Source organism: Anabrus simplex, chromosome 1 (genome assembly GCF_040414725.1).
Source record: "Anabrus simplex isolate iqAnaSimp1 chromosome 1, ASM4041472v1, whole genome shotgun sequence".
In the NCBI taxonomy this organism is placed as follows: domain Eukaryota; kingdom Metazoa; phylum Arthropoda; class Insecta; order Orthoptera; family Tettigoniidae; genus Anabrus; species Anabrus simplex.
In genome coordinates, this window is record NC_090265.1 from 230,738,736 (window position 1) to 230,760,339 (window position 21,604).

The window sequence follows — 21,604 nt, forward strand, 5'->3', positions numbered from 1 at the left end:
CTAGGCCTCTATTGTTGAAGGATAGTAGAGAGGCTTGGATAGTCCTGTATATATCTGCAGTTTGTCGAGCCATTCATTTAAAAATCTAAAATAAATTTTCCGCGTGCATTGAAAAGGTTTACGAGTATATCGCACAGAGTCCCACCCAAGACAATGCATAGCGACAACGGGACACATTTTGTGGGAATGGACGACCTTTTATAGGGCATTAACATGAAGGAGATTGAATATGAGACTTCTGTAGCAAGAATTGAGTGAATATTTAATCTTCCACTGCTGTGTGGTGGGGAGGTTGGTGAGAGCAGTGGCGAAGCGGCTGCTAAGAAGAATCTTTGAACGAGCTGCTCTCCGTAATGAATAACTATTGACTATGGCATATGAGTGTGAAGTAGCAGTGAAATCAAGACCATTGGCATATGTATCGGAAGATCAAAGAGACTTGCAACCCCAGTGATGTTCCTTCAAGAAACTTCCATGGTGGGAGTTCTTGATCTTGATCTCCTGGATAAGGTGAACCTTAATAAATCAATCAAGAGAAGACTTGAAAAACAGATTCCTAGCATAATATTTGATTCAGTTTTTGAAACCACGTGTGAAGTTTAAGAACAGAATAAGGATTGGGGATGTAGATCTAGTGGAAAATGAAAGTAAAGTGAGAATCTTCGGGCCTTTGGGAAAGTTAATTAAAGTATATCGTGGCAGAGATGTCAAAGGGTGCTGCAGGAGAACTCATTGCACCTGTAAAAATGTAACTTCCATTTAGAGTTGACAACATTGGCTGAAGACTTAAGAAAGAAGTTGGTTCGTCAAATCGGGTCAAGAATTCACCTGCAAATTCTTCGAAGGAACCTATTGTAACAATACGAGGCAGAATAGTTCAAACAAAACTGAGGATGAAGGACTGAATATGTATGAATGTGTGTTTCGGTTTGTTGCGTGGATCCCAATCAAAGGTGTGAAATGGCGGAAAATCTTGTTGGTTGTGCTTCCCTGTGTAATTTTGTAAATCATGTGCTCTTCAAGTACAGTGAGATATTAAAATGGGTAAATTTCTCTTATCACAGAAATATATTCTAACAGACTTGCTGCAGACGCAGATTTATGTTCAGGATCATACACTGTATAATAAAATATCGAATGGCGCTCTTTCCAAGTCTTAATTTCAGATATTTTCTGTTTGCTTAAACATCGCCCATGAAGTATTTTTGTTAACGTTTTATTTATCCTTGTTTTTCCCTCCGTCCATATTTTATTTCATTTACATTTGAAGTATGGAAAAACCCTGTATGTAATTTATATCACTATCTCATTTGATATTTCTGACAGATTCGCCTTCTTTGTTTTTACATTACATTGAATTTACACAAGCATTATTAGCATTTTTGAGTTAACAGGACACTCTAGTGTGCCTACTATGTGTATTTTCAAATAGACGAGTAAATATATTTAAATCTAGGTATTTAAGTAAACTTCTGGGCTCAGACATTCATTCCTAGCGTATGTATCGGTGCGTCTCTCCGTCATGGTAAATAACTGTCAGTGTGTGCACGCATCATTACTAAACCAGCAGGAGACACAAGTATGTAATTAGACGACAGTGTTGAGCCTCCCCTGCAATAACTATCAATTTGGCTGTAAGCCACTTCCTCCATTGTTCCTAGCAGGGGCGGCAGCACCATCTCCTTGCCCGAGATATGAGCATAACCAGCAGAAACGCCTACGCTAGCTTCTCGGCTTTAATACCTTCCAGACTGGCATCAACATTCTCCGTCTCCCTTTGGATCGAAGAAGAAAACATCTTATATACACCGACTGTACCAGAAGCATAAATCGATTGAGGTTTGAAAAGCGAAAGGCCTGACGAGCTGTGCACCTTCTTTTTTTACTACCATTTAAAGGAATTCTTTATTTCATTTTTATTCACTCGAAATTTTCAAAACTTATATTTGAAGCAATAACTGAGTAACTTACTGTCCGGATCAACGGAGAAATAATTGGCATGCTGGCCTTTGGTCCAAGAGTTTGCGGGTTCGAATTTTGCAGGACCCCATCCTCACAGTTGCGCGGGTCACCTATAAGGCGTCAATTCTAAAGAACTATACCAAGACTCTCCGGAGCCACTTGCCATTATATAGGTGTATATATGCAGTTGGTACGTTTACAGTAATGGCAAGATATTTGATGGCTTTGGAATGCAGCTGAAGTAATTTAACATTTGCATGTTCCACTAGCACTATAATATCATTAGTTGTTCTGTAGATTCATCCGTCCTTGAAAAATCTCTAGAACTGCAGATCATTAAGCCCTAGGCCTTAAAAGACGACTGCAGCTTGACTTTTTTTGGCTTGGCCCGTTGCATCTCATATTTACCATTTCCGCAGTCCATCCTACGAGACAGAGTGAATACCATTCCAGACCTCTCTTCAGAATGAAAAAAAAAAAAAGAAATGAAATGTCGTATGGCTTTAAGTGCAAGGATATCCCAGGACGGGTTCGGCTCGCAAGGTGCAGTTCTTTCTATTTCACGCCCATAGGCGATCTGCGCGTCAGGATGAGGATGAAATGATTTGAAATCAACACATACACCCAGCCCCTGTGCCATTCGAATTAACCAATTAAGTTAAAATCCCCGACCTGGTCGGGAATCGAACCCGGGATCCTCTGAACCGAAAGACAGTACGCTGACCGTCAGCCAACGATTCGGACTTCAGAATGAAAATACATCGACTGACCTGGAATTGAACCCGTCGCCTCCATTAAATTGACAGGCACTACGTAACGGGTCTGGCCATCATCATCTATATGTCAATTGGTTTCTTCTATACTCTTTTATATTACTCCACTCTGACGTGCATTTTTGTAAACTGTACAAGAATTATTATAACATATTTTCATTACCATACTCCTCTAAGTAAATTGTTTTGAAAATGTGATATGGAAAATTAAAAATGTTGATGTGATTTAATTTAACTTTAATAGGTCAAGTTCTGATGTAATATAACATCATTTTATATTACAAAATAACAGAGCAGGTATCACAAAGTTTTAATGCACAATATGTAACAGTGGTTCTAAACTACACGATTTTATGTGTTATAAAATAAACAAAATTAGTGCAATAATACATTCTTGGCTATTTTCGGGGACTACGGGCTTTCGGAAGTTTGTCTCGCTGGAGTTCCTTTACATGCCAGTAAATATATAAACACGAGTATGACGTATGTGAGCACTTTCAAAATACCACAAGACTGAATAAAGATCGAACCTTTCAAGTTGGAATCAGAAGGCCAGCGCCTCAGTCGTCTGAGCTAGTCAGCCAGGCAACAAAACTGTAATCCTTACCACGACGAGCTGAGTGTTTAACAGCCATGCCTTCTTCAATTTGTTGTAATTATATATCCTTAAGTCAAGATGGCTGCACCGAGGTAAACTTTGGTCTGTCTGATGTGCAAAAGTCTGGACAACACGTCCTAAAGTCTCTAAATGATTTCCACTGCCAAATAAAAGCTTCATTGTCGATGACCATAATTGAGGATGTAGATTACGTTTCTTCAGAAGACTTCCTTGGCCAAAAGTGACACACGGACAGAGTTACTTTCTTTCTTGTGAAGCACTAAGCCGTACTTTCCAGTGTTAAAAGCTTTCCAGATAAATATAACATTACATTATGGCACACATGTAAAATAACGCATTGTTGAACAAGGAATATAAATACAGACTAATAAACAAAGAATGTCATGTTTCTTTCTGGTTAGAACATCATCACATTCCATCAAGTCACACTCAAATATTTAGAATACCTATGTTTATTTCTATTTAATAATTAGGAACTTGAAATCTTTAACTTATTACTAACTAGCAATCGTACCCGTGCTTCGCTACGGTATTTCAGATTGTATACTGATATCGAAGTAAATTACTGTACATGAAGTTAATAATAATTTTTAAATTGCATGTAAATTGGCGTTATCCGAGAAAAAGCATAGGGAGGTCCGCAGACGATGTTTCCAATGTAAAGTGCGAGTTGTGAAGTTGTGATGATAACGACAGGTGCACTTGTCTACCAGAATTCATTATGTTTTAGAAACATTTAATAGCGTGAAATTAGTGTAAGATTCTCACACAGTGCATTACTTTTCAGATACTTATGCGACAGCTTCAAACATAGAATTTGGCTCACATATGGCTACTGGGTGGCCCAATATTCGTGTAGAATTTGATGATCTCATCTTTCCTATAAGTGAATCAAACAATCAATTGTACGTGTACAAAGTGCAAAATTTAGGTAAATCCAGAAATAGAGAAAAATTTAATGTATAAGGGATAGAGATACGACGAAAGGTCATAACATCGAAGTTGTAGATCACTCGAAATTGAACGGAGATTGTGCCATCCGTTTTGTGATACGAATTACCGTTTAGCCACGAAATACATCGAAAGGAAGGACTGCACCGTCATTAAAATTGCCTCCATACTTCGATATTTTTCGGGGGTTAAAAATAAAAAATTTAAACATCTCGTAAGTTTTCCGTCGGTTACATGATAAAAGCTCTAATTTTGCAAAATTTAAATTTTCTAACTTGGCTGGGAGATTGTGCTGCGATCTTGATATGGGGGAGTGGGTAAAAAAAATCAGGACTTTAAGGAAAGTTTTAAGCCCATAAAATATGTAGGTTCTGGATAAATATCACCGACTGTGTTCTTATGCAGGTTTGAAACTCCCAGCATGTATCCCTCAGAGAATTATGAGAATTGGAGATTTTTCTAGGGATCCTGATGTCATCAGGTTGTCTGGTACTAAGTTTTAAGTTTGTAGGATGCCTAGAATGGACTCATTAATTCATGTCTGTTTTCATTTATATGCCTTAATTTAAATATATAGTACATGTAGATCGCGCCAAACCGACTACAATTTATTAATATGGATTCTATTTGACCCGCTTCCCTATTGGTTCTAGGGGCGTCTTCCTCCCGCAGTATGCTTTCCTGGTAGTAGGTCATACTTGAAAGTCATACTGGAAGATACGCACGTCCATTATCTCGGTCATTTCTGACAATATTTTTTCACCCTTTCTCACCCCCTATGCCAAAGGGGGCTGAAGTTGGACTTTAAACATCCGGAATGTTACTATTCATCTCAGCGACCCGGAAAAGTATGGATTCGGCAGTATATTCGATTACTATTATATCTCACTCCCCCTTCCCCCACCCTAACGGGGGATAAACTTTGAGTTTAAAAAATCGAAATGTTACTATTTATCTCAGCGACCCCGAAAAGTATGGATTCGACACTACTTTCGATGATTTGTATATCTTAGACCCCTTGCCCCCCCCTCCCATAAGGGTTCCTGGGGTGTTTTACCCCCATGTGGTTTGTCTCCTGATACTAAAAATTCGGAGTGTCACTATTCACCTCAGCGACTATGTATTCGTCACTATTATTTTTATAATCATTATTATTTCTATATATCACTCTCCCATCGACCCCCACCACGAAGGTGGCCGAACTTGGACTTTAAAAAATTCCGGAGTGTCACTTTTCATCTCAACGACCACGAAAAGTATGGATTCGACACTATTTTCGATGATTTTTACATCTCAGCCCCCTCGCCCCCACCTGCCCCTAAGGGTTTCTGGGCTTTCTTACCGTCACGTGGTTTGTCTCTCGATACTAAAAATCCGGAGTGTACAATTCACCTCGGCGACCCCGAAAACTATGTATTCGACACTATTTTCGTTTAATTTTATATATCACTCCCCCTCGCCCCCACCCCAAGGGGGTTGAACTTGAACTTAAAAAAATCCGGAGTGTCACTATTCATCTCAGCGACCCCAAAAAGAATGGATTCGACAGTATATTCGTTAATTTGTTTATCTGACCCCCTCGTCCCCCGCCCCTAAGGGTTCCTGGGCTTTCTTACCCCCTCGTTGTTTGTCTCCTGATACTAAAAATCCAGAGTATACAATTCACTTCGGCGACCCTCAAAAACTATGTATTCGACATTATTTTCGTTAAATTTTATGTATCACTCCCCCCTCGCACCCCATGCTAAAGGGAGCTGAACTTTGACATTTGAAAAATAGGGAGTGTCACTGTTCATCTCAGCGACCCCGAAAACAGTGGATTCGGCACTTTTTTCGATTATTTTTATACCTTGCCCCCCCCCTGACCTCCACCCCTAAGGGAGCTGCGGATGGCTTACCCCCACAGTGCTCGTCTCCAGATAGTAAGTCATAAGTGTACCAAGTTTGGATGAAATTGCTCCAGTGGTTTAGGAGATGTGTCATTTACACACACATACATGCATAAACTTATACTGTATATCCGAAGAAATTATTCGAATCCGAGGAATGAATATTACTTCGCTCGCGGCATGCCCAATCATGAGAATAGCTTCAATAATATTAGTCATCAGTTTCAGAGTCGTCTTCATTGCAGAGGGCAGCATTCTTATTCTTAAGAAGGATAATTGGTGCCACAATCGTCCGCTCTAAGATGTTCGAGGGTACTCCAGGTGACTCCAAGTCTTTCGAGGCTCTGCCGTGTAGTCGATAGACTTGTAACTGTATAGAACATCGGGTAATTCTTGTAAAAGTTGCTTGTTGAAAGAAATGAATGACATGATATATGATAGCAAGAATGAAGAGGATGAAACCCGGCGCCGGCACATATGCCACTCCTCTCGAATAGCTCAAGACTTAACGTCCCGATCCGACGAACGAATTATGATCAACACCGTCATATGCCCTCACACCATATAAGACCAAAAACAGCTTCCTACGTCCTGGACGTAAAATGGCTCCTTGAATATTGTGTTCTCTACCTATCTTATGTACGTTGCCTAGCGACAGCGACTCTATGCATTTAATCTTGGTGACAGTACGTTGGATTGTCATATCCCAATGCACGTTTTCCGATGGTTTTTCGTTCATAACTCATCAACGAAAGCGAAATTGAAAATTCCGGCTTCGAGGTGCATTCGGACCCCTTTCCATCTACCTATGTTCAAAATTTCAGATCTCTACGTGCTGTAGATTTTGCTGGACATCGCGCACAGACACACAGATAGACAGGCAAACACTTCCTTTTATAATATTACTAGCAATTGTACCCGTGCTTCGCTACGGTATTTCATATTGTGTACGGATATCGAAATTACTGTACAAGAAGTTAATAATAATTTTTAAATTGCATGTAAATTTGCGTTATCCGAGAAAAAGCATAGGGAGGTCCGCAGACGATGTTTCCAATGTAAAGTGCGAGTTGTGGAGTTGTGATGATAACGACAGGTGCACTTGTCTACCAGAATTCATTATGTTTTAGAAACGTTGAATAGGGTTAAATTTGTGTAAGATTTTTTACACAGTGAATTACTTTTCAGATACTTATGCGACAGCTTCAAACATAGATATTGGCTCACATATGGCTACTGGGTGGGCCAATATTCGTGTAGAATTTGATTATCCCATCTTTCTTATAAGTGAATCAAACCATCAGTTATATGTGTACAAAGTGCAAAATTTAGGTAAATCCAGAAATAGAGAAAAATTTAATGTATAAGGGATAGAGAAACGACCAAAGGTCATAGGACCGAAGTTGTAGATCACTCGAAATTGAGCGCAGATTGTGCCATCCGTTTTATGATACGACTTACCGTTTAGCCACAAAATACATCGAAAGGAAGGACTGCACCGTCATTAAAATTTCCTCCATATTTCGATATTTTTCGGGGGTAAAAAATCAAAATTTTAAATATCTCGTAAAATTTCCGTCGGTTACATGCTAAAAGCTATAATTTTGAAAAATTTTAATTTTCTAACTTGTCTGGGAGATTGTGCTGCGATCTTGATGTGGGACACCATTATTTGGATTTTCCAAAAACGAAAAAATACCTGTTTCTTAATTTTCTAAGTAGATCCCAAATACCAATTTTGAGGTCTGTAATATCTTCAGGTTTTGAAATATATGTAGCGTCATTAAAGGCATTCAAGACCCTTTACAGCCTCTTCCACCCTTCCTACTGGGAATTTCCGAAAACAAAAAATTCGTGTTTCTTTATTTTTAAAGGAGATTCTAAATACCAATTTTTACATCTATAAACTTTAAAAGTGTTGAGATATAGATACACTCATTTTAAAAATTCACCCCTTATCACCACTCCCCCATGAATTGGATTTTGCAAAAACAAAAAAATACGTGGTTCATTAATTTTAAAGGAGATACAAACACCAATTCTCAGGTCTGTAATATCTTCAGTTTCTGAGATATAAGTATCCTCATTAAAGGCGTTCAACCCCTTTTCACCCCTCCTATTTAGATTTCCGAAAACAAAAATATACGTGTTTCTTTACTTTTAATGAAGATTCTAAATACCAATTTTTACATCTGCAAACTTTAAAAGTTTTGAGATATAGATGCACTCATTTTAAAAATTCACCCTCCTTTTCACCCTCCCATTAATTGGATTTTCCAAAAACAAAAACATATGTGTTTCTTCATTTTTAAAAGAGATCAAAATTACCAATTTTCAGGTCTGTAATATCTTCAGTTTCTGAGTTATAAGTACCGGTATCCTGATTAAAGGCATTCAAGCCATTTTTCACCCTTTTCCCCCCCTCCTATTGGGATTTCCTGAAAACGAAAAAATACGTGTTTCCTTATTTTTAAAGAAGATTCTAAATACCAATTTTTACATCTGTAAACTTTTAAAGTTTTGCGATCTAGATACACTCATTTTAAAATTTTAACCCCCCTTTTCACCTCCTTAGCGACGGAATATCCAAAACTCCTCCCTTACCGGGCACCTACAGCTTAATATGAATATATCCCCAAAATTGTATTTCTTTATCTCCAGTAGTTCTGGCTCGGCGATGATGAATCAGTCAGTCAGTCAGTCAGTCAGTCAGTCAGTCAGTCAGTCAGTCAGGACAAGTTATTTTACATATATAGATTGTGGTACGATGTGAAATTTTATGTTAGTTAATTTGCTCGTTAACGAGAAAGTGTAGTGAATCCATGAAACAATTCCAGTCCGTGAAAATAATATTAATTATCTCCATTAAGGGGATTATGATATGCATTGTATTTATCACTAATGTTCACAAGGAGCAAGAGTTTTGCAATGTATTATACCTGAGTTGTACTATACTGATATACAGATCAATAATGTTGGCTGTCTGACTCAACTACTGTCTGGGCGTAGAATGCCGGATGTATATGAAATTTCCGACATCTCTCTGTGCTGAGCGATAGTCGCACCCCATCAGCTGGAACGGTTCTTGAAACACTCTTCGTATCCATCACGCAAGAGATTGCTCTCAGAGGAGATGCAATAGTACCGCGTTTCCATTCACATAACCACTTGCAGAATACTTTCCTTTCTAGTTCCCGTAAATTCAAGCGACTGCAATGTATGGGATTTACTGTACCCTGTTCCATTACGACAAAACCGATGAAGCAACCGTAACAATTCTGAGCTCTCTTTTCATCTCCTTTTCAGATGCACATCTACTATCCCTTTGGCCTCCTTTTACTTCATAAATCAAATCTATCCGCTTGTCCTTCTTCGGGAAGCTTGACTCGAGGGAAACATGAGAGTGTATGCTGCCACAGCATACTTGGGTAAGTATTCAATAACGACGGACGTCTTTGAAAATGTACTGCTGTACGGCCATATCAGCTGAATACCGTAATGCATTAGAAATACTTTTTGAACCCAGGACCAGGATTGCCAACTCCTTTGCACTAAGACACTGTAATTCACCTATAAGAAACCCCAAATTGTGACGAAAACTTCCAGATTATTCACATTTTTAAATTATACCTCGCTAGCGGCAGAAATTATGTACAGCACGCTTTACGACTATGGTACATTATTATACTCGTAACTAACACAGTAAGCCAGTCTTTAAACTATAAGAGATATTTATGTTAACGGCAGTATGATGTCAAATATTGCGCATGAAAGTGTATTTTGAAGGGCTTTTCTTCGATAGCGTCTACGAAATTAGCGAATTCTTGCAAAAGTCAAATCTCTTTTTTTACTGACGTTTGTTAAATCCACTGAAAATCTATTTCTGTGATCTCGTCGTCTTTAAACTTCATAGGTTTTTCCAAAGGAACAATGGATGGCTTGAAGACACGGAATTCATGAAATGATGCTATTCCGAAAATTTATAGCTCTTCGATGTTTGTGGGAAAACGCGGTTGCAACTGTGTTACGTTTCAGAGCAAAATTTGCACATGACTCCAAAATTATGGTTTCAGCATGGCGAGTGAGTAAATTTAGGCTTTCGAACTCTTAATTTTTTCTTACAGAATAACTTTATATGAACGAAGAGATAATAATGAAGGTGTGCGTCATATCAGACTCAAACTCATCTGAAAAGGGATGACCAAAGAGGACATGTTATCATACATTGAACAAATTTAATCAACCCTATGACGAAAAGTATATTGCCAGAAAGCATATAAATAAAACCTCCAGATTTCACTTTTATCACTGACAGTGTTTCCTTCCTTCTGAAAAACAGTAAAATCCACCAGAACAACGGCGAGATCTCTGCTGCAGGCTGAGATTCTTAAAACCCCTTTTCAAGAATAAAATATTTGGCGATTCCCTCAATTCACTTCACTGCTTAATAATAATTAATCTGCAATTTGCAACAATTTGTAAATTAATGAAAATCGTTCGATCACACTAACCAATGTTGCATTGCCGTGTAATTGTATAACGGTTCACAATGCAACGGTTAGTTATACATCTATTTAAATGTCTTCAATATATTTAAAAATTTAAAATTTGGCCTCATACCTCGTATTTATCTCCGATTACGTAGGTTTATGAACGTCGAAAGTAGATTCAGTTCTATTTTTGACTGTCTGGAGGTTCTCCTAAACAACATGGGAAAACACTACGGCGGAATTTCTTGAAACTCGGACATTAAGTTCAGGGCTATTCGGACAGTGCTCCAGGCTATATAATATGTGATCAGTACGTAGTAGCTTAGCAATACTAGGAGTATCTATACAGGATTTTTGAAATTTATCCATCAGTATTAAATTACACATACTGTGACCGTATAGTCACATCAATAATTATTTCGAATTATATATTTAAGAAATTAGTAGGCTTGTAGCTTCCTTTGTGTGGATGCTGGCAGTAGCGTCATATTGCATAACACTTCGCGACATAGGGGCGCCTTGAGCTCCCAGTGGGTGGCTCAGAAAAACTCCCGAACTGCGCGAGTATCATGAAAAAAGGGGAAGAAGAATACAATTTTGCTAACTCCATCTTGAAAACAAACGCCAACGCACAGCGATGCCAAAGCGATGGGGCGATTTCAGGCGTATTTTCAGCTCAATAAAGGCTAAACTAACCAGAAAACATACGTCAGAGTAATAAGAGGAATATTGGATGAATGGCAAAATTGAAAATCAAGGTAGAATAAGCTCACCTACGAAAATGCAATTTCATAAGATTACGTAACCACCACGGCGTACCCACGCCCACAGTGTCGCCAAATGCTATTAGCGAATACTACCCCCACCCCGATTGTATTGGAATTAATTACTACAAATCCACCGATCATCCTGAGTTCCGCATCACATCTGGTATTTCGGAGTAGTTGGCCACACAAGTTGCCGCATCGCTGGGATTCGTAAGCCTTGTGGATCTGGAAAACTGAAATGTGTAGGAGGGAGATATCTCCCAAGCATTCCCCACCCTAGGTAGCCCTTATATTTGCCTGCACATATGAGGGTGGAGACCAGTCTTCGAGGAGTCTACGAGGTGACCACACGGCCGAATTTGGTCTGATTTCCCTCTCTTTGTATGGTAAAATTTCTGTAAGCGGGAGTGTGAAAAGTCGGATTTCAGTGCGAATCTGCAGTAAAAATCTGAACTATGTAAACATGATGTGCGCATCTATAGTTTGATCGCGGTGCGACACGAAGGAACGCGAGTGACATAAATTCGCACCGAGAACTGTGAAACAATGAACTGCCGTCTGTCGAACGTGGAACGTTATTTTTCAATCAGTATCCCGTAGTGGAGGCAGAGAGCCTCTTAATTATAATCTATGTTAGAAACTGTGTAAGCGGCAGGCGAGTGAATAGTGATAGTACGAAGAATTAGTGGTTATCACATAAACAAAATTGTATCAATGTTTATCGTGCTTCAGAACAGCGTAATCGCGCTGAACAAAGCATACAAGACAGGGTTGAGAATAATCATAAGTAGCCCACCTTAGGGTAATGCGGGAGGTTAAACTGTTTCGGTAATGAAACTGTGAGCTCGGAATTGCATATTGTCGAGTACCGACCTCCCACGGACTCGAACCGGCGGACTGCCAGGTGGAAGGCAGCCGGGATTCGCAGCCGAGTCTAGAGCTCAAGGTGTCAGAGGAGATTAATTAGTGTTAGAATAATGATAGTCATCGACAGGAGACACCTTGTAGTAATTGAGTAATTGTATAATAAGTATAATAATTATAGCTAGATTTAATAATTGGAAAGCAGAAGGAAGCTTTCAGTTAAGTATTGGAGAGCGGTTTGTGAAACGCGCTAGCTTACGAAAGCTGTTGACTACAATAAGATATTTACTGTGTGTCAACAAACAAAGTTGGTAGTATGCCGGCGAGCCAGGCGGCCGCCCGATAAACCGACAAAGGGACAAAGTGAGTACACGGCCAGTCAAGGCCATTACAGATGCGCTTTAGGAAAACAAGGAAAGATGAGGACCAAGTAAGACAGAAGACAGAGTGCCTAGGTAGCAGCACTTACTGTGACAACTATTGAGAATAGCCACTTGAGGGCGCTAGTGACTGGATGATCAGTTTAGCAATGCCCGTAAGACCCAAGGAGGTAGGGATAGAACTTTGAGTTCAGGAGCGGAGATATAACCCCTGGCCAAGATGGCGCGGGGCCTTCTTCCAGCGAGTAGTTCGTACTTGTCAGAACGAGATTCTTTTCGGGCATAGCCCAAGTGCCGTAGGGCAAGATTAAGATAGACGCGTAGTAGAACAGTAGGCGCGTGAAACAAGCTCGCTCTCACTATAGATCATTACATTCAGACTTGTAAATATACTGTACATAGTAGTTTTAGTATCCTCAGCAATAAAGGACAGGGAAACCATTTCATCTTTTATTTCGGGAGTTGCGGGACGAGTCATACCTACAATTACCTCCCTACATTCCGCTCGGGAGGACAGGTAATACTTCAACATCCAAGTGCCTGGTGACCAACCTACGAGAACGTCTCTCAGGACAGGTAGGTCACGACAGGCACGTATAAAAATTTGGTGTCAGTTAGTGCAGGGTCCCGAGTTCGATCCTCGAACAGTGTCAACTCACCGAAATAACGTGAGAGAATCGCGACTTCGTAGAAGATTGTCCGCAAGAGAACCGCGACTTCGCAGAAGATTTCCGTGTGAGAAAATCGCGACTTCGCAGAAGATTGTCCGAACCGCGCTACCGCGTAGTTTCGTTCGTGTGCCGCGCATCGCAGAAGAGGAGCATCACTACCGCAGCCTACTAAGCCAGCCCAGCAGAGGGGTAGCAGTCCAGTAGCAGACAACGCCATCCGGTGGAGACGCAGCACTACAGCCGACTACTCATCCAGCCCAGCAGTGAAGCAGCATTGCAGATTAAGGTAAGCTGAATATTTATTTCAAATGGCACGACAGAATAGTTCAGTACCAGCAGACCGAGGCACTGAGATGCTCGAGGACGAGGTGGAATCAGTAAGTATGAGTGGGCCTTTTGTTACAGTAGTAGAAGGACATCGTCTCATTGGACGAGAGTTTGATGGCAGTCAACCAGATAGATTGCATGAGTTCATAGCTAACGTAGATGGTGCTGTTCGTATGATTAAGGATGAAGATCAAGAGTTGTTTTTCAAGTATATTTTAACTAAGGTTACGGGCAGAGCCCGAGATAAGTTGTTGTACAGACGTGATATACATAACTGGGAGAAAGCCAAGCGGGCATTGATAGAATATTATGGCCAGCAAGGCACGTTAGATTTGTACATTTGTCAAATGTTCCAAACAGCGCAGGACCCGCGAGAATCAGTCGCACTTTGGGCGCACAAAATAGAAACATTGTCAGCTTCTTTTAGAGAGGCAATACTTGAGGATGAATTAGAGGAGGATCGTGACGCGCAGTTGAAAATAACGAGAAAAATATGTGTTGCTAGTTTCATACAAGGGTTAGCCAACCCTCGAATACAAGCTAGGGTACAGTCAGAGAAGGGCATTACTTTTGAGAGGGCAGTTGCACTTGCACAACAGGAAGAAACCGTAATATTGTCAAAGAAGGCATGAGAAGGCCTACAACACAAACGTAGTTCAGGATTTAGCAAGCGCAAACCAGAACAGGAGCGCAGTGCAGCACCAAAGTGGCATACTAAGCCAACACATGCTAGTGTTAGGGTGGTCTGTTACAATTGTAGCAAGGAAGGCCACATAGCAAGGAACTGTAAGAACACAGGAACGCAGGGGGCTCACACCACACAGACCACTAGTTCCAATACAGCTACAGGGGGCACATTCAGTAAATTAAAATGTCGCTATTGTGGGAAAACAGGACACATTGAACGTGACTGTAGAAAGAAACAGAGGGACAAGGAAACTGAGGTACGAGACACGGTGCGCATAGTACGTACACAACCAAACACAGTGACAGGTGAAAACAGAACTTGTTATCGTTGCGGCCGAAAAGGTCACATACAGGTGAATTGTCGACAAGATGCACGCACTCAAGGTGCACACACTCAAGGTGCATACACTCCGGTGATGCGTACGGATAACCGCAGGTGCTATTCGTGTGGCCAACAGGGCCATATCCAAAGAAATTGTCGAAAAGCCCAAGGCAAGTCCACGGGCAACAGGGCCATGAAAGGCCAAACTCAAGGTGATCGCATAGGGGGCAAGGCCGTAAGATACCGAGCCCAATGCGAACATTGTGAAAGATGGTCACACCGAACCCAAGACTGTTGGTTCAAAAAGAAGGGTGGCAGTACGCACGCCACGAAAACCTCCGTGGCTCAGGCGGCAAACTAGAACGGGCCCGTAGCAAGGGGACAGTTACGGAGGCCCGCAGACCAGAAGGTCCCAAGAATACTGACATAGAAGGCACGGTGCTGATCCAGGTCGCAAACCAAGGAAGACCGTTGAGATTTTTGATAGATACTGGGTCCGATGTCAGCCTAGTTAAGAGGCAATCGGTACCCAAGGAATGCCTGATTGATGGGAGCAAATCAATTGAATTAGCGGGTGTAAGTAAGGGAATAATTTACACCCAGGGTACTGTACGTTTTGCCATTGGAAACACAAGTCACACATTTCATGTGGTAGGGAGTGACTTCCAATTAACACAGGATGGTATAGTTGGGCGAGACCTCCTAACAGATAGCGTGATTGACTATAGGGAAGGTCATGTCACCATAAGAGGGCGACAATACCCTATGGGGGCACGAGAGACGAAGGTGATCCGTCTCGAACCAAGGACCCAGAAGGTCGTTGTTATAGAAGTAGATCGGAATCTACCCTTAGGAATTATTGAGAAGGAAGAGGTGATACCAGGGGTGTACCTCGCAGGGTGCCTAACCAAATCAGAGCACCATGAAGCAGTGGTTAGCATGATGAATACCACTGAAAAGGCGGTGACTTTACACAGTCCACGAGTGCACATACAGGAGGTAGATAAAACCTGCCTGGCACAAGTGCGAAAGGTAGAGCAGAACAGTAGAGTGGCAAACGGAGAACCGGCCACCCAGAAGCCCCGATCACAGCGGATGATAGACTGTTTGCGAGTTGATCACCTCACGCAGGTAGATAAGGAAGGGATATACGCCATCTGTGCTGAGTACAATGATATCTTCCATCTTGAGGGAGACAAACTAACTCACACTGATGTACTACAGCATGAGATCCCTACACCCCAAGATCAACCTCCAATTAATGTACGACCGTATAGACTTCCCGAAGCACAGAAAGGGGAAATACAAGCTCAGATAGATAAGATGCTGAGTGATGAAATTATCACACCTAGCACATCAGCCTGGAATGCGCCATTACTTTTAATTCCGAAGAAATTAGACGCTTCAGGGAAACAAAAATGGAGGGTCGTGATCGACTTTCGTAAATTGAACGAGATAACGATAGGAACCAGTTATCCCCTGCCATTAATTTCAGAACTGTTAGACGCCCTGGGCAAGGCGAGATATTTTTCGACCTTAGATCTCGCGAGTGGCTATCACCAGGTGTTGTTGAAGCCTGAAGACAGGCCAAAGACAGCATTCTCTGCGCTAGGACGCAAGTACGAATTCAGGAAAATGCCCATGGGTTTGAAAGACGCGCCAGCCACGTTTACGAGGTTGATGAACAACGTGCTCACAGGGTTAACAGGTATAAAATGTCTGTGTTACCTGGATGACGTCATTGTGTACGGGAGTTCAATCCAGGAGCACAACGTGAAGCTAAGGGACGTATTTCAAAGGCTGAGAGAGAACACGCTGAAACTCCAGCCAGATAAGTGTGAATTCCTAAGAACCGAAGTAGCGTTCCTAGGACATGTAATTACTGACGAAGGTGTCTTACCAGACCCACGTAAGGTACAGGCCGTTAAGGACTTTCCGAGGCCGACCACTAGCCGCCAGATCAAGCAGTTCTGCGGACTGAGTGGGTACTATAGGAAGTTCATACCTAACTACAGCAAAATCGCGAAACCGCTGTATCAGTTAGTGAAGAAGGACGTTCCCTTTGTATGGGGAGACGATCAGGAACAAGCGTTCCAGATACTAAAGCAAAAGCTAATTGAGGAACCTATATTGCAGTATCCGGATTTTGAAAAACCATTCGTTGTTACCACTGATGCGAGCAACGAAGCGGTTGGAGCAGTATTGTCACAAGGACCTATCGGAAAAGACCTTCCAATTGCCTATGCAAGTAGAACGCTTAATAAAGCAGAAATGAATTATAGCGTAACTGAGAAAGAATTGTTGGCAATAGTGTGGGCAGTAAAGTATTTCAGACCATATTTGTTTGGTGGAAAATTCACTGTTGTGACAGACCATAAGCCGTTGAAGTGGGTCTTCAACGTGCAAGATCCGTCTTCACGCCTGCTAAAGTTCAGGCTGAAGCTGGCGGAGTACGACTTCGACGTCGTATATAAGCAGGGCAAACAGAACTGCAATGCAGATGCCCTGAGTAGGAATCCCACTGAACCCAAGTGCCAAGCGCGAGTGGTTAACTCGGCTCAGCACAAGTCTCACTCAGAGACAACAGTAGAAACTCAGGCCTCAGACGAGAATAGGGAGGAGGTACTGTCTTCAAAACCCGAGGACGCTACGGCAGAGGGAATTGAAGCGGACGGTAGCGAGGTTTCCGAGGACGCTAACGCAGAGGAGATTTCGACCGAAGGTAGCTTATCTGAGGAAGAGAACGAATTAGGCGAAGCTGAAAAGCTAGCCATTTTGAAAGAATGTCATGATTCTTTGGTGGGAGGCCACCAAGGAATAGCGCGCACGTACGCCAGGGTACGTGAACGAATTCAGTGGAAGGGCATGAAAGGGGACATTGAGCGCTATGTACGCACATGTCCCTCCTGCCAAAAGAATAAAGGGACTAGACCAGACGTCAGGGCTCCAATGAGAATCACGGATACCCCGAACACAGTCTTTGAGAAGATATCCCTAGACGTAGTTGGACCTCTTCCGTTGACAGAGGCAGGAAACAGGTACATACTGATATGCCAAGATCAGCTGTCTAAGTACCTAGTAGCGAGTGCCATGCCTAATCAGGAGGCAGAAACCGTGGCACGGACGCTAATCAATAACGTAATAAGTATCTACGGGATACCAGAGCAGATTCTCACTGACCAGGGTAGTAATTTCATGAGTGATGTGTTTAAGACGCTGTGTAAAACGCTGCGCATTCGTAAAACACACACTACGGCTTTCAGGCCACAATCGAACGGTAGCATAGAAAGATCCCATAAGGTGCTCACGGAGTATCTAAGGCATTATGTCTGCTCAGGGGAGCAGAATGACTGGGACAAGTATTTGCCTACAGCTAGCTTTGTGTATAATACCACAAAGAGCACAAGTACAGGGTTCACACCCTACGAATTAATTTTTGGAAGGAAGGCAAATATCCCAGGTGTGCTGCAAAAGCCACCTGAAATGAATTACAATGAACACCAGAACGTGGTGGAGGAACTGACGGCACAGCTTAGGCGAAATCACGAGGCCGCCAGAAAGACTTTAATAGAGCGAAAGGAATTAGAGAAAGAACACTACGACAAAAAGCAAAATGAGGTCACCTTTCAGGTAGGTGATAAGGTTCTTTTGCGCAATGACGCATTGCGAAGAGGAAAATCCAGAAAGCTAAGCCCACCTTTCGAAGGTCCGTACGAAATAGTAGATGTTTCAGGGGTGAACTGCACCCTACAGATGAATAAGAAGGGGAAAAGGGTTAAGGTACATAAGAACCGTTTGAAATTGTACTTGTAGATATGTGAAATGGGAACTGGGAAGCGAATGGTAACACACATCCTGTCTTTACCTTGCAGGTAGACAGCAGATATGGCGCGAATGCTAGAATTGTTGTCCATCGTAGTAGCAGTGATAGTCGTGACGTCACACCGCTACAGAATAGCCGGAGAAGTACTGGATGTCAAGGTGACACCATATGAGAGTACTCCAGGGGCATACTTCGACAATCAGGGTGAGATACAGTTATACCATACGGAATGGACACTAGTTACCTATGTAAACCTGAATAAATTAAGTGATGTATTTTCAAATATAAAGAGACACATACACTGGACTCAATTAATATGTACACAGTTAGAAAGAAGTACTAACCTAACATGTCAACAGGATGTTAAAATGCTAAGGGCACAATTAGATAGAATTAGGGAATCGAAGGAATTAATTACGAGGATTACTAAACCAATAGGGGAAACGGATAACACTAGGCGAAAACGAGGCCTAATTAACGCAGTAGGTTCCATCGCAAAGGCATTATTTGGAACATTGAGTCAAGAGGATGCCGATAAATATGAGTCAAAAATTAGTGAGTTAGAGCAGGAACAGCTTTCAATTATGAAAATTGCAAAAGACCAGATGATAGTAGTAAAATCAACATTGCAATCTATGAACAGCACCATTTACGATGTCACAGCCAATGAGCAGAGATTAACTCAAAATATTGCAGAAATTAGATCATATCTTGCCAATAGCACGCTTCAGATTACAGAAGCACTTAAGCAAGTAGAATTAGAAAACTCAGTGAATAGGCATTTAATTGAGATTGAAGGCCTTCTCATACAACTGTATGAGCATTACAGTGTTGTGTTATCAGGTATAATGAATGCTCAGGTAGGAGTCATTCAGGTGCAAATAATTTCACCAGATGATATTATTAAAGGTTATAAGAAAGCTCAGGGAGATTTCCCTAAAGGATTGTCCTTGCCATTTGATTTAAAATCAGCTTACGGCTACTTGATTTACAAGGTAGCCACAGTGGAAGTGTTCGCCAACAAAAATTATCTAGTGTACGTCATCAAGACACCCCTTACAGATAGGGTAACTTATACAATGTTTCACATGATTCCATTCCCCACGTATATGAAGAGTAATCCACACCATTTTGTTTATATTCAAGAGACCAAGGATTATATCCTTATGGACAAGGAGAAACAAACTTATGTTCAATTAGATAAAGATCAGGTAAATCAATGTAAGGTAGTAACACCCAGTTGGAGACTATGTCATGTTAAATTCCCTATTAATACAGTGTACACTCAAAAGAGTTGCGCGATCCAGTTAATTATTGGAGTTAGTCAGATTCCAGATAATTGTGATAAAAGAGTGCTTCCCGTTCAACAACTCATGTGGATACCTATCAGAGCTAACAGATATATATATACGTATCCCCAGAAGAAGTTAAAGTAACATGTATGTGTAAGGATACCACCAGTGATATCAGGTTAACAGGTACTGGTATTCTTGTTTTAAGTGCAGGTTGCACAGTATACGGGCCACATAATAAAATACAAGGTGTAGGTGAAGTGAACACTACACAAAGTAAAGACTTTGTACCAGAAGTCACACTTGATTATGACTGTTGTGAACAGATAGGTAGTGAAATCAAGTTAGAACAGATACCCGAAATGAATAAGTTGTCATTAAACAATTTACTAAATCACATTAACGATTTACAATGGGCTACCCATAAGACACAAGAAGTGGAAGATATGGTAAGACAAAAAGAAGAAGAACTGCAAAGACAAATGGTCTATCAACATATTAATGTGTACAGATATATTGTGTGGATAGTTGTTGGTATCATAAGTTTAATTTTAATTTGTTACTGTTGTAATTGTTGCTGTCCCAAAACTAGGGTTTCCAGCAAAGAGATGGTTTGATGATGCACGGGCTCATTGCCCTAATATATGTATAAAACAAACGGTAATCACGAAGGGAGATAAGGTTAAGACTTCAGATGAGGATTTAACTATATTCCAACGTCCCAGGCGGATCCGGGGACGCCCGGAGATGTCTGCGGAGATCATGGAATTACACTTCAGGCCTGCTGGGGGACGCCCTAGTACGCCTGTGAGATCTATAGAAGCAATAGAAATAGACGCAAGTGATAATCAGAGTAGAGAACAACCTTCCCCTTCACCACAGGGTCGCCGATCCTTACGTACCGGCAACATCAGAGTATAAATAGTGTAGGACAGAAATGGACGCAACGTATGGTTGCATCCATTTCTTCCCTAAGGGGGGAGATGTCGTGTACCGACCTCCCACGGACTCGAACCGGCGGACTGCCAGGTGGAAGGCAGCCGGGATTCGCAGCCGAGTCTAGAGCTCAAGGTGTCAGAGGAGATTAATTAGTGTTAGAATAATGATAGTCATCGACAGGAGACACCTTGTAGTAATTGAGTAATTGTATAATAAGTATAATAATTATAGCTAGATTTAATAATTGGAAAGCAGAAGGAAGCTTTCAGTTAAGTATTGGAGAGCGGTTTGTGAAACGCGCTAGCTTACGAAAGCTGTTGACTACAATAAGATATTTACTGTGTGTCAACAAACAAAGTTGGTAGTATGCCGGCGAGCCAGGCGGCCGCCCGATAAACCGACAAAGGGACAAAGTGAGTACACGGCCAGTCAAGGCCATTACAGATGCGCTTTAGGAAAACAAGGAAAGATGAGGACCAAGTAAGACAGAAGACAGAGTGCCTAGGTAGCAGCACTTACTGTGACAACTATTGAGAATAGCCACTTGAGGGCGCTAGTGACTGGATGATCAGTTTAGCAATGCCCGTAAGACCCAAGGAGGTAGGGATAGAACTTTGAGTTCAGGAGCGGAGATATAACCCCTGGCCAAGATGGCGCGGGGCCTTCTTCCAGCGAGTAGTTCGTACTTGTCAGAACGAGATTCTTTTCGGGCATAGCCCAAGTGCCGTAGGGCAAGATTAAGATAGACGCGTAGTAGAACAGTAGGCGCGTGAAACAAGCTCGCTCTCACTATAGATCATTACATTCAGACTTGTAAATATACTGTACATAGTAGTTTTAGTATCCTC